Source organism: Tiliqua scincoides, chromosome 5, assembly GCF_035046505.1.
Source record: "Tiliqua scincoides isolate rTilSci1 chromosome 5, rTilSci1.hap2, whole genome shotgun sequence".
NCBI lineage: Eukaryota > Metazoa > Chordata > Lepidosauria > Squamata > Scincidae > Tiliqua > Tiliqua scincoides.
Genome location: NC_089825.1, coordinates 29,403,253 through 29,417,779, shown reverse-complemented (window position 1 = coordinate 29,417,779; position 14,527 = coordinate 29,403,253). Strand labels below are relative to the sequence as shown.

The following is a 14,527-nucleotide window of genomic DNA, read 5'->3' as shown; positions in this document are numbered from 1 at the left end:
CTAGGGGGTGCAGGGGGTGCGAACCTCACCAGGTGACACGCACGGGGAGGGGTGACACTACTACTGGCCAAAAAAATTTAAATCTTGGTATTTTCAAATAATACCAACATACACATCTAGAAAAGCAAATGAAAAACTTTAGGAGGAAATGGAAGCATCATCAGTACCAAAACGGCCTCTGCTGCATCCAGCATGGAAAGAGAGGCTGCTGCAAGTCTCCAAGGAAAAGGAACTTTGTACTCTTGCCCCTGAGTAAGCTCCAGCAGCCTCTATGGGGCTACTCAGGCTCATGCCAGCAAATGTCTGGTGCAAGTCCAAGCAGCCCCATGTTGGAAAATCAGGTCCAGGAAAGGGGATAGGATATGTTGGTAGCCACTGCTGCTGTTCTCATCCCCATCTAGGCCTGATCCAACCCTTCCTGCCCTCCCCTGACCTTTTACACCCCTCCCCATCTCAGTTCCATCCCTCCTCTGCCCATCTTCTGGCCCATGAACATGCTCTGGCAGGCACAGGCCTTCAAGTGGTGCCGGCAGGCCTGTCTACCAGTGCCACGAGCCTCCACAGTTTTGCAACATGCCTTATGGCACATTTGCAACAGAGTGTGTGCTTGTTCTGTTGACAGTAACTGGTTTAAGATGGGGCCTTTAGTGAAAGGAAAGTAAGATGGCAAAGGGTACGCTGGCAGAACTACTTAAGCACAGAGAGCAGGAAGTTAGGGTGAGGAGAAACGAGGAAGAATATATTGGTTCATTACATGGAGCCGGCAACTCCTGCGACGCCGCTGGAACCAACCGTATTGGCCTCTGCCTTTCCATTGGACCATTTCAGCGACGTGGAGGGGGGGATTTGCTGCATGGGAAACAGTCTATCCTTCATATCTACTTTACCCAGGCTTCGCGCACTGGAGAGGACACTTCGCGCACTGGAGAGAACCACCATTCAGAGCGCGATACCATAGTCTTCCGAGACTGAAGGATGCCAACATGGACATGGAGCAGTGTGATTGCTGCCTCCGTCATGATTGCTCCATACCATGGCTCTGTGGGCAATGTCTACACTACAGCCAGTGATATCACTAGGGTCTCCATCACCCAGTGTGGGAGGCCAGCACGACACCCCCCTGATGAACCTCTTCCCATGCACTGGGCATGGCAATGCCCTGCCCCCCCAAACCGGTTTTTTGGCTAACTTTTGATAGAATAGAAATATTTCAGCGCAGTTTGTTTCATTGCATTTTGCATGAAATTACACATCAAATTATATATAACATAATTTGGAGGGCAGGAGGTCTGGTCTAGAAGGTAAAGCTTCCTTTAGCCCAAAGATAAACATCAGAAGGTCGCCAGTTCAAGGACACCGGCAGCTCCCTGAACGGCTGAGAATGGCGAGACCTTGAAGCAGCTGACAAGCCCAGCTGAGTGATTCCACCTGCTCTTGGTGTGAGCAAGAAGCGTCTTGGCTGCCCTCCATGTGAGAGATGGAGCTGCTTGTCAGCCCGTGTGGGAGAACTGGAAGCCAGAAGTGAGACCAAACCAGGAAGATCCATTCTGAAATGTTGTTGTTTCTTGAAAGAGAGAACCTTCATGATTGTAAAAATCCCCTTGAGGGATTTAGAAACACCTGCCTATGTAAACCGCCTTGAATAAAGTCAGAGGAGTAATCCAATGACCAGAAAGGTGGTATATAAATACTGAGTTATTATTATGATGATGATTTTAACATGAAACTGCATTCTTAACCATTTTGGCCAGCAGTGGTGTCACCCCCGCTCCCATGCATGGCCTGCATTCCCCCAAGCGATGTCACTGACTACAGCTTTCACATACTTGGTTGGGGTAGACTGTGTGGTTCTGAACCAGTCTGACAACAGATCCCTAGTGGGGCAGGCATTACTGGCACCTGACCTGCTCTAATCACTTGGGCAGAAGAAGTCAATACCACCTTAAATGGCATGGGAGCAATTATAGTGGGTGTGGTGGCACCCATGCGGCTCTTGCTCATGAGTGAATCAGGATCCAGGAGCATTGCAAATTAAGGATTAGTGTGTGGATTTTTGACATACCTTGGATAGAGCAGCTGCATAAATGGAAAGTTGTCTGTGAGAGATTGATGAAGGAGCTGATCAGGTGGGGGAGGTGACAGCGTCAGTGACAGAATGCAGTTTTTTTTTCCATTTCCTTTGAGTGCATACTTGAGACATGTTGGTTTAAAAACTGAACTTTGTAAATCAATGAAATCTATAGATAAAGGCTTATTAATCTGTTTACTGCAAGAGCTGGTTGTGAGGCCACAAAAGGGTAACACTACCTTTCTGACATATTTTCGCTGTCAAAAAGTAGGGATTGCCGTGACCTCCTGTCCCCAATTCCTTCCTTCCCCTCCCCAGCCCTCTTTAACGTTGCTGAAAGAATTAGAATGATTGATTGAAACAGAGGGAAGATGGATTCTTCCCAAGACATGAAAAATCCCTGGGCTGCATTCTTTGTGCAGAAGGTATTTTGTGCAGAATGAAGGCAACATTTAGACAGAGCCTGTGCACATCTATGCGCTGCTATCCTCCAGCACTTAGATGCAGCCAAGGGTATGGATTCCTTCTTAATAAAATAAATAAATGTGCCTCCCAAACACAGGCATCCTCCGACCCCCTTATCTTCTCCTCTCCCTACCATGCCACACCATTTCCCCATCCGCACATCCCAAGTGTTCTTTTTTTGTCCTTTCACTAAGTAATGAGAGTGATGTGTAATCCATTAATACGGCAAGAAGCGACAAACAAAGAGGCAGCTGGCACATTAGGTGCTGTTCAAGTGCCAACACGGAGGTATGCACCAAGCGAGATTATGCTTTGTTTATTTGGCTGGTTAAATTCAATGTGAAATGGAAGGCGCACAGGAATAAAAGAAGGACTCAGGGGAGCTTTTTTCAGATCCCATTGGATTAGCTGCAGAACCGAAACCGTCTCTCTCTCTCTCTCTCTCTCTCTCTCTCTCTCTCTCTCTCTCTCTCTCTCATTGCTGCTGCTTGCTGCTGTTGTTTCTCATCTGAATTGGATCACACATTTGTCCCTTCTGTTCATAGCTGGAAAATGCAGGTGTCATAATGTCACTGTCTTTCCTTGTGGCACATTAAATTTGAAGACTTTACTGCAACCACATATTCTACAACCACTATTTCCATTAGACTGTGCTCTGTTAAATTCATAAGGATTTGGACAGTTAGGTATGAAAAATAACTTATGGTGAACAGTGGCAGACCTCCCACTGACTTGATGGGGCAAATGCCCCAGGTGCAGAGCCTTGCGGAGCTTTAGGACCCCATGGAAGCCTCTCCGAGGCTCCTGACAGGGTCAGAAACTGTGCTTCCCTGATGCATCCTGAGTCACGTGAGGGACCATCTCCTCCAGGTAAGTGTGGGGTGGATTTGTGCAGAGGGAGGGGTGGCATCCCACTGAGGGGGGTGCCATCTTTGCCCTGGAGTGCGGGTCTGGGGAGGTCTGCCACTGATGGTGACAAAGGATTTGGTGGGTGTCACAGAACTGGCAAAGAGAAAATAGAAGCCATGAACCCTAAAGAGTCCATAGGAGTTCATAGAGAACCTGCAAAGAGAACACAAACACTTCCATCAACCTGGAAGAATTTATGGATGAGTGATGAAGGTCCATCATTGTATCTGTCTTCTCTTATAGTAGAACAAATAGCAACCCCAGGGAGACCTGCCCCATTTATCCTGTTACATAGTGTGACAAGATTGGGATTTAACGTTGTGAATGAACTTGGCACTAGAGCCAGGCCTGGAGACAAGGCATACACCATTGCCTGAAATTGACCAAAAATAGAAGTTTAATAAATTTTAATGGTCCAGAGTTGCAGTCCTATACACACTTTCCTTGGAATAAGCCCCCTTAAACATAATAGGACTTCTGAATAGATGTGCGTACTACTGCACTGTAAGAAACTCCTTGAATGTAGCCACTATCAAGACTCTTCTAGTACCTCTACCAGAGAAGAGAACACACTAAGTGAGTCCTCCCTCCCGCTACTTCTTGGGAGTGAGTGAAGAAAAAGACAGCAAAAAGGGCTGGCATGTTCTGGAAGAGACATACAGAGAGAGAGAGAGAGAGAGAGAGAGAGAGAGAGAGAGAGCTAAGATTTGATGTGGTGGGGTCTGGAAGCCAAGAGGAAGAGCTGGCAGCTGGTGTGCTTAGAGCTTGTAGGACCACATGTTACTTCACTTCATGTTGCAATGCTCAAGCCTACATATTTGTAAATAAAGCCCAGATTGCAGAGCTACCAGAAGCCTCCAGTGATTTCTCCTCCAAAGGAAACCCAAATCTGGGTTTTGTTGCAGCTTCTGAAGCTTCTCACAATGCAGAGAAGTGGGTCATGCAGCAATACAACACTTGTGGAAGTGTCCCTTCCCCTTAGCAGAACAAAGGGCACTTGGCGGTTGGACTAGATGACCTATTAGGTCCCCTCCAACTATGACTGTTGGCAACCTTCAGTCTCGAAAGGCTATGGTATCGCGCTCTGAATGGTGGTTCTGGAACAGTGTCTAGTGTGACTGAAAAGGCCAATTCGGGAGTGACAATCCCACATTGGGAGCAAGTGCAGTCTGTCCCTGGTCTGTCTCCCTGGCTATGGGCCTTCCTTCTTTGCCTCTTTGCCTCAGTCTGTTGGCCTACTGTCTCTTCAAACTGGGAAAGGCCATGCACTATATGATTCTATGAATGGAAGAGGATGCAAATTTCATTGAGAAAACGACAGTAGTCCCTCAATATCTGCAAGGATTCGGTTCCATGCCTCCCCCCATTGGATACCAATATCTGTGGATGCTGGAGTTGCTTTGAAAACTGTTTTTAAAAGTAAAAATGAGTAAGAAAATAGCCATCCCTACCTTTGCGCCACAAAATTGCACCATTTTCAGGGCTGCAGAGCAGTCTTCGGAGCTCCTCTAAGCCACTTCTGGGTCCTGGCTTGCTCGGAATGCATGACTTGGAAGTGGTTTACATGAGCTCAGAAGATTGCTCCGAAGCCCTGCAAACTGCAATTTTGTGGCACAATGGTAGGGAAGTCTGTTTTCTTTCTCATTGTTACTTTTAAAAAACATTTTTCAAAGGGGACTCCCACATTCATAGTACCCACAGATAGCGAAATCTTCAGATGCCAGACCCACGGATAAGGCAGTTCCACTGTACTCTGGGAGAAAGGACTCAAAGAACCTTCCACCAGTGCTACAGTGAATGGTATGTTGATCCTACCCAGACTGACAGCCAGGAACAAATGGCATGGGCAGCCAGAAATGAGTATTAAAATTAGAGGGGCCTAGCAGGCCTAGGGCACATTCTTCCACCCAAATGCATAAAAATTATCTTCAGATTGGGGGGTCTGATTTTCATGGCATCCAGGAACGTACTTTTGCTAGCAGAATGCAGGCAGTATTTATTCATTGTGTACAAAAGTGCAGAAACACGTCCTTAATGAGAACTTACCAATGACATTAGTAGGACATCGAAGGGCTACAGGATAGTTAACCATGGGCAGCACAGCCAGAGAAAAAGTCTTTTCATCAGACTCAGTCACTTTGTTCCTCTGTTGCAGGAAGCAAGCCTTGCTTATACTGCACTGTGATTTGCGCCGTGCCCATGGAAAGCGGAATAGCTTTTTGAGTCGACTCAACTAGTTGACAAGCCGACCATCGGCAGTTCTGCTTGAGGTCTAAAACCTCTTCCCAGTTTCAGTAGCCTCTCTGAAAAGACTGACTGCTCTCCATGTCATTCAAGCTGCTCACAATAAAAACATGCGGTTAGATGAGTGGTACACCCCTGAACTTCCCTTCTAGCAGGCACAAGGCAAAAAAAAAAAAAAAAGCTGACCACAACCACAATAACCTACTAGAACTATCTGGAGATTAATTGTCAGTTGATGAAAACAGGGTTCCTTTTGATTTAAAAGTCATTAATTCAGATTGGGGTGTTTAAATGGTGACTGTGCTCCTAGTTAACGTTGGAAAGTTCAAAACAAATCCTGCATCTCATGTAAATGAGCTCATTAGCTCACCTCTGATCTTTATGTGCTTAATTTGCTGGTGACCTGTTTTATATCTTCTTCTTCTTTCCTTCCCACTTTAAAGCAAGAAATGGTGTCAGGTGGAAGATCAGTCTTTTCATATTTGTTGTTGTTTTTCCTTTGTCCTACCTAAGAACTGGTTTATTATAGGTGAAACTTCAGCTCACACAAGCTGGATATTTGTACATTTTGTATTTGGGTAGCTAACTTGTTGGAAACCCCCACAAGCTGTGTCCAGCAAACATAAAATAACCTTTTTGGTCTAAATCCCTCTCCATATTTTTTGCTCATAATAACAGTACAGTCTTTTTTTTTTTTGACACTGCAAAGCAACTTCAAAGCAAAAAGTTCAGAAATCTCCATCAATGTCAATGGACCACCCTACCATATCTCATTAAGCTTTGGTCACAGTCGTCGTGTTCACTCCATCATTGTATGGTGATTTACAAATGGAGCATTTCTCCAAAGAGCACTCATGGGCTGTTTCTGTCAGTAATTGAAGGGCATAGCAGATAAAAGAAGCTGACCATGGAGCATAAAAAAAAAAAAATAGTGAAGCGACAACCATGCGGCAGCATCATAATATGAAGCCCTTAGCAGGGAGGAAAAAAAAAATCCCAGTGAATTGTCAGAAAAATACAGCCTTAATTTCCCAGGACTGATTGAAAAACGCTTGTTCTCTAAAGTATACACAACCGGGTGAAACGTTTTTTCTCGTTACAGTATGCAGGCAAGCCAGCTCACACAACAGGCCAGTATGGTAGATTAAATAAAAGATCCGACAATAGTGGTTGAGAAGCTGTGGTCTGCAGCAATCGTTAGCTTCATCTTTCAGCAGCCCACATAAGCCACCGTGGCCTACAATTTCGTCTACTAGGATTCCTTGCCTGGCTCCTTGAGATCAAGTATCACAAAGATCCCAAAGTACCAAGAGCTGGCCTATCTCACTGTTTTTGGCATTCAGCTTTCAGTTCGAAATATGCATCCACCCTGTCATCCTAATCCACAAAATGTGATAAGTAGGCTTCTGTCCTCTTCTCTATTATGCTCCATGTGCACCAAAGGACACCACGGGGTATGAAATGAGTCCATGATTGCTCTTATTAGATCTCCACATAGAGTATCTGGAGGTGCTTTGTGAGCACCTGTTTCTGGAGTGCGCTGCTTTTTCCACCTCTAACAGGCACTGTTAATGTGAACAACACCACATATCAATATGGGAGGGTGACATGTGTGGAAACGTGCAAACAGTTCGCTATATGCCCCTAAATACCAGTTTCAGTAGAGCAATGGTGAAAAAAGTGTATTGCCTTCATGCCTTGTCTGTGGGTTTCTCAGAGCCACTGTGGGGAAGAGGAGCCTGGAAGGAACAGACTTTCAACCCAACTAGTGGAATTTCAGAGAAATATCAATGTGGTACGTAGGTTCTTATTCTATGGCCTTGTTGAGGCACAGCTGTAAAGGAGACAGAACTCTGTTGAGCCAGAGTCCATGGAAGAGCACAAAGTCATTTTCTCTCTCCACTCACTGTCCTTTGGATTCAAGCCAATTTGTTTTAATAATATGTAAGTCAAGGTTTTGGAACTGATTTAATTGACAGCTGTGGTCAGAGAATTAGCACATCTGTAAGTAAATATATAATCCAGAATACAACCTCTAAATTAAAAGATCCCAGTGTACTTTCCATAAGAAAATATACAACATTTTCCAAAAATACAAACACAACACTTAGCTTGGGCCCAGTGTGATGTAATAAACCTGCTGAGAGATCAGACTGCTTCACCTAGAGCTAAAATCTAACCCAAACTGGAGACCACTGCACAACAGGAAAGGAGTCCCTGGTGCAACCGTAACTTACTGTTCTGCCGTCCTTCCCCACAGCCAATCTCCCCTGAACTGAGCTCCAGCCCACCGTGCCTGCCCAAAAATCCAGGCACAGTGGCTTTTGGGGCAATGGAACCCAGAAGTGGCAGGCCAGAATTCAATTTGGGGGAGATTGGCGGTGGGAAAGGACGGCTGCCCCATGGAACAGTAAGCACTGTTCGTGTGGGGGAGGGAAAAGGCAGGATCCGGCCCATGGGACAGAGTCTGGAGAACCCTGATCTAACCAATTAGTTCCCTAAAGTGGTTTTAGCCACTAATCCTGCATCATTTACTTACAAGAAGGTTTCACTTACTTCCAGTACTTATAGGACTTATGCCCAAATAAATGATTTGGAAAGAAGTGCCCGTTTTTCATATTCATAAGTACTTAATTAAAATAAGGAGGGGGGGAATAAATGAACAGAAGAGAACGAAAAGCCAAACCATGTAGCAACAATTTATGAGAATACATTTACTTTTTAATTGGATCACGACTGTCATTTGGAACTGTGGCGAGCTGATCCGCAATCGTCACAGCATGCCTGTGTGAAATGCTTAATGAGATGTCCACTAAGTGTTGACTCCTCCCGTGCTATGATGAAGGCTTGAGTCTGCTACAGTGTAAAAATCTGGATTAAGCAGGCATTTCCACCGCAGACTAAAATCAGAAACCATGTGAGTACAACCTTCAAACTCAAAGAGCAGGTTTTGTGTTCAGAAGCTAACTGGCAGCCCAATCCTATGCATGTCTACTCAGAAGTAAGTCACATTAGAGTCAATAGGGCTTACTCCCAGGTAAGTGTGGATAGGACTGGGCAATAACTCATTTGTTTTTTTAAATCATGCTATTACAGCTCTGAAGTAATCCATTAAATGAGAGATTAAGGCTGAAACCCTAAACACATTTACTATGGTCTTGGAGTAAACCCCATTGGTCACAGTGGATCTTATTAAGCAAACATGCATAGGATTGCACTGTAAATGCATACAGAAACAGGATTCAAAATCAAAACTGATGTGATCTTGAGCACAAGCCTGTGCTTGCCTACTACTGTGCTTGTCTCCAAAGGGGCTTACTCTCAGGCAAGTATGCATAGGACTGCAGCCTGCTAGCGCTCTAGATGCCAGGGTGTTGCCAATGTCTACCTGTCCACAGCCTCTGCATCCATTCCTGGTGGCCACAATCCCCATCGCCATTCCTCCAGCAGTTTGCCATGAGGTTAAAAACAGCCACCATACACCACGCCCTCCAACCTTCCCTCTGTGCAAGGAACAGTCCCTATTTTTTGCACCTGTCCCTGAACAATCACGTTTCATACTGTCATCCTGTTTTTTGCATTTGTGGATGTCTTGTTTTGTAAATATGCGTCATTAGCTCTGTCATTCCTTCAGGAGTTCACTTCCTTCCCAGGGACTCCAGAAGTTCAGTATCTGAACAGGTAGATAAATGCACCTTTCTTCAGTCTCTAGTGCCCATGCAGTGCACATGCATTCAGACGAAGACATCCTACTATACAAGCCCATCATTTCACATACTATGGCTACCCTGTCTGTGAGGTTGACTGAGGTGGTAGATTGCAGGGGGCACTCACCACTTAGCCCTTTCCATCCCCTCTGCTGCTTTTCTTACTCCTGTACTTTGAATTTGAACAGGAAGAATGGTATGTGCATAAAGGTAGTGTGGAGGATAATGGAGTGAAAGAGGGGAATGGAGCAGAAGAAGTGTGGAGGAGAGCATCAATGCTCTAACCCAGTGTTTCTCAACCACAGGTACAAGTACCACCAGTGGTACTTGAGGTGGTGCCTGGTGGTACTCGTGGGACCCCTGGATCCCTGCCCAGCAGTGAGACCAGGAACATGACACAACAAACAGCAGTAGGAGGTTCCAAAGCATGCTTTTCTGCACTCAAAAAAGTCCTCCTGTTCACCCTGAGCCTCGTTCTGGTGTTTGTCACATTGCATCTGGCCTCCCAATCTAGTAGTACTGGCAATGATGTCATTGCCAATTACTTCCGGTGGTACTTCAAATAGGTGGACTGTGTGAAGTGGTAAGGCTGAGAACAAACGTTGAGAACTACTGTTCTAGCCCAACGGTTCTCAAACTTAATGCGGACATGACATCCTGCAACCGCTCAGTGGCATTCCTGGGGGTCCCTGCAAGTGGGGCAACCCTCCGTGTTCCACCCCCACACCTCATTTTCTCCCCCTCACCTTCTTCTCTGCCCCTGCACACCTGACCCAGAAGTAACTGCAGTGACGTCATAGTCACTGCAATTACTTCCACGCAGCTACCTCCTCCGTTCCCCCTTCGAAAATAAAGGGGAACGGAGGAGGCAGCTGAGGCCCCGACAGAGCCTTCCGCGTCGCTTCTAAGCGGCACAGAGGTCTTCACTGGAGCAATTTGGGGCAGCTGGAAGCAGCCCTAGACCGCTGCAATGGAGACCTCCGCGCCACTTACAAGCAGCGTGGAAGGTTCCGTGGGGGCCTAGGAAGCAGCACGTGTCTCCTCCGAAATCGGAGGGGGCGCGCATCGTTTCCCCTCCGCCTCTGAGGGACACCCTAAGAGGCAGAGGAGGGGCACCCAGGAGCACTCCTGGGAGGCAGCGAGAAGCTGCCTCTGAGGCAGCGCCTCAGCGCCAGACTTGGCCACCCCCTCCACATCTCCCTCTTGCTCACATCTCAGCTTCTTGCTGCCTCTCCACAGCACTCCCAGGTGCTCCTCCTCCAGCAGGGGGGTGAGCCTCAGGGAGGTGCCCCTGGAGGGTCGGCGCCCAAGACTTTTGCCCCTTTTGCCCCCCTCTAGGTATGCCAGTGCAATCACTGAGCCCTTTCGCAGTGGTGCATTGTCTGACTTTCTCAGGTGCCACCATATTGAATCACACAATTCAAGATGGCAGCACCCAGGAAAGCAAGGAAGAAAGGCCACTGGGGGCATCCTGTGGTGCCCCTGTGAGTTTGCTGTGGTGCCTCTGGGTGCCACAGCACACAGTTTAGAAAGCACTGCTCTTGCCCACAACTTTCTTCTCCCCCACACTTCCCCTTCTGCTCCACCCCTCTTCCTTTTCAAGTCTAGGGATCACAAGAAGGAGCAGGAAAGGCAGTTACTGGGTGAATGACTGGCGCACCACTTCAGGCAAGAAGAGCTCTTACGCCAGCTCTGTCATCACACATTGCAGCTGCTGAGATATGAATTTGTGATAACTTCTGAGAATAAACTATAGGACAATTATGTTTTTCCTAGTGGATCTTAACTTTAATACTTCTTTGGCTTTTAAATCATCACAAGATAGGCTATACAGCCACATAAACAAACACAAAATATACAGGGATGGTGAAGAGCCTTTAATGATGCGTGATAGTGGAGCTCATGAAGTTATCCTTGTTATGACAACAGGAGTGCTACAAGCACGTCCCTATTTTCATCGGTGAAACAGAGGGTACACACACACAAAACAAACACACTGTGTTTGGGGAACAGCAGAAACAATCCAAGACACTCCAGCACTTAACCAAGAACTATTTGCTTGTTATAAAACATCTATCTTGAAAATCCAAGGCAAAACATTACAGGGTACAATCTAAAATAATAACCACTCCGCTTTCCTTTCCGCTGAGCTCTCTCCTAAGTGCTTGAGGAGATGAAGCAGCAACTGCTACTGCCTCAAAGCAGTGTATACATTAACTGACAGTCCAAACCTATGTGGGTCTTACATAAGGTCCTTTATGGCTGTCGCAAAATGTGACACACTGTTCAGAACAACCAAGCAACTAGAAGCAACAGCCTGCCAGTACTTCCTTTGCATCCCACAGAGCGGGTAAGTCAGTGCAAGGGGCGAGAGAAAGGCAGGAAGGGAGGCAGAATGGAGCAAGGAGGGGGAGGAACAGGGTGCCGAACAAGGGCTAGAAGGGGACGGTATCAGCAGCTCTGGCACCCCAATATCCTATAAACCTTCTGGACCACGATCCACATTCCTGCACCCACTTGAACTTGTACCAGCCAAATCACTGGTGCAGGTTCAAGCAGACCATTCCAGCACTGGAGTCTTACCCTTAGGGAAGGGAATGGATGTTTCCCAACCTGGAGAAGACCTCCAGGACTGCCCCCTCCACACACACAGAATGCAGCACGTAGTCCAGCAGCACAGTTGCATTGGTGGGGAAGGGAAAGGATAGGATTTGGGCCTCAATCCATGCTGCAAACCTGCTGTGAAACTGCAGTTAGCAAGCAGATGCAGAATGACCATTTAAATGGATGGCTAGAGCAGTGGTGCCCAAACTTTTTGAGCACCAGGACCCACTTTTTAAAATGACACACTGTCGGGACCCACCTAGGCTTACCAGACTTTTTTTTTTTTAAAAGAGTTCTAGAAAGAAATATTTTATTTATTTATATTTACGTAATAATAACCAGAAAAAGACCGTCAAACTTCATCTCTCTATATTTATACATGCTTACAAATTGGCATGCTGATGGCCAGAGAGACTGCGCAAAACCTCCCCAGCTTCCAGTAGGTCTTCTGAGGCCTCCAGAAGGCCTTAAAAGGTCACTTCCAGTTTTCACCAAAAACCAGAAGTGATCTTTTTAGACCTTCTGAAGGCCTCAGAAGGCCTTCTGGGGGCTGAGAAGACTGAGCGCTGTAAAGGGGCCTTAAAGCTAAAAAAAGGCAGGGGGTTGCAACCTCCCGCCTGCCAGATGACAACCCAGGGCAAATGCCCCTGACCACCCCCCAGGTATGCCAGTGGACATCTGTGATCAAGTGGTCTTCTTTGTGATACGCATTTCACTTTATAAACATGTTAATTTGGGGAGGCGGGGTTTACATCAAATCCATCATGGAAACCGGATGGAGATATTTACAAAGATTTTTGCCATATGTTCATATGAAGCTGCGAACACAGTGCAGAATTGCATGTTATGCCGCCATTAACGGAATTTTCCCCTTCATCTTTGCAGAATAAACAGTTACTTTTAGTCCTAAGTGGAAGGTCAAAAGCTTGACTTTCAAGATTCTTAAGCTTTCGACAAAGACATGAATCAGGCAAGCCATTCGAGCTGACAAATTTGCAATTAAACGTGGCTTAGCCCTATTGAAGTAACTAAAATCAATGGTCTAAGCAGATTGGACTGCAAGTACCCCAATTCAATTGTACAAATCTGAAACAGTACAGAAAAAAAATAATATAAAGAGGGGGGAAAAGAGGACTTGTCTTTATGACAAGGAAGGGAGCCCTAAAAATAGTCTCTCTCAAAATCTAAAGGCAGTCCTTTGTTTATATTTTAATGGACATATTTACTATGTACAGAGGACAAAAAGGACATCAGTCATGCTTACCAATGGCACATGCATCAATACTGTGAACCAGCAGACAATAAACTCTAACAGTAATCCTATCAATAATACATGTGTAGCAAAAACTCATCACAAAACAGAATTCAGGTCAATTGTGATTCCAGTGAGATTCCTTTCTAGATTTGTAGTGGTCACACCAACACCTGTTATTCTTTTGATAAATCTGTAACACATTCCAGCTGCCAATACTGGTTCATCTATGAGGCCAACTGAGCCCAAAGAAAGACAAAGACAGCCAAACAGAGGCAGTCCAGAAGTGGACCTATCATATTAAAAGCAATACGATAGGGCAGAAGCTCGGGAATGTTGTGATTATATCACCCCCGAATGTCCGGAACACCAGGCTCCACAAGCTAAGCGCCGCACTGGATGTGATGCGCTTTTGGGGCACTTCTGATCCCACCTCAGGCACCCAGAGATCTTGAGCCAGCCCTGCTTGTTGGACCAGGACATTTCAATTGTTTATTTATTTTAAAAAATGTCATTTCACCTTTCTGCTCCAATATGGGGCATTCAAATCAGCTCACAAATAGTGTATTGTATTGTTCAAACTAATAATCAAAACTGCAACCCAAAAAAAATCAAAGTGCTATACACAAATGGTTGGCAACCTTCAGTCTCGAAAGACTATGGTATAAGCTTACAGCACCCAGTATTCCCAGGCGGTCTCCCATCTAAGTACTAACCAGGCCTGACCCTGCTTAGTTTCTGAGATCAGATGAGATCAGGCATGAGCAGGGTAACACAAATCATTGAGTAAAGTGCTGTGCATGAACCTGACAATCCTATGATATCCTAATACTTCTGTACCAAAGAATCTCTCCAAAATCTCCTCAGTCCCTTGATACTAGATACAACAACCAAGAAGCAGGAACCAGGTTTTCACTGCATTTTTCCTCACTGCATTCTTCCTCACCATAACCCTGTAAGATAGGTTAGGCTGGAAGAAATAGTGACAGGCCGAAAATCATCACGTGAGCTTAAGAACCGGAGATCAATACAAACTCAGATCTCTCTGGTCCTAGGCTGACATTCCAATCACTACACCCCACTTACTCAGGTCCTGCAAACTATGGGGGTGTGACTCCCCATTAGCTTGCTGTTTGGAAAGTAACCACTGACTGATAGCATCTCAAATGGCTAGCCATGAAAGTCAATTACGTTGATTTAAATGAGCTGCTCATTTCTCAAAGTACATCTCATCTGTTGTGTAAAATAATTGACCTGCCTTTGCATTTCCATTTTAAC

The 14,527-nt window shown here is 45.8% G+C and overlaps 1 protein-coding gene and 1 pseudogene across 1 annotated transcript in view; both read right to left on the bottom strand.

Moving 5' to 3' along the window:
- The window catches only part of NXPH1 (neurexophilin 1), a 211,764-nt gene that overhangs the window by 138,466 nt on the left and 58,771 nt on the right, over positions 1-14,527 (bottom strand). The gene's annotated exons all lie outside the window — the stretch shown is intronic.
- On the bottom strand, positions 13,917-14,029 carry LOC136655121 (5S ribosomal RNA; annotated as a pseudogene).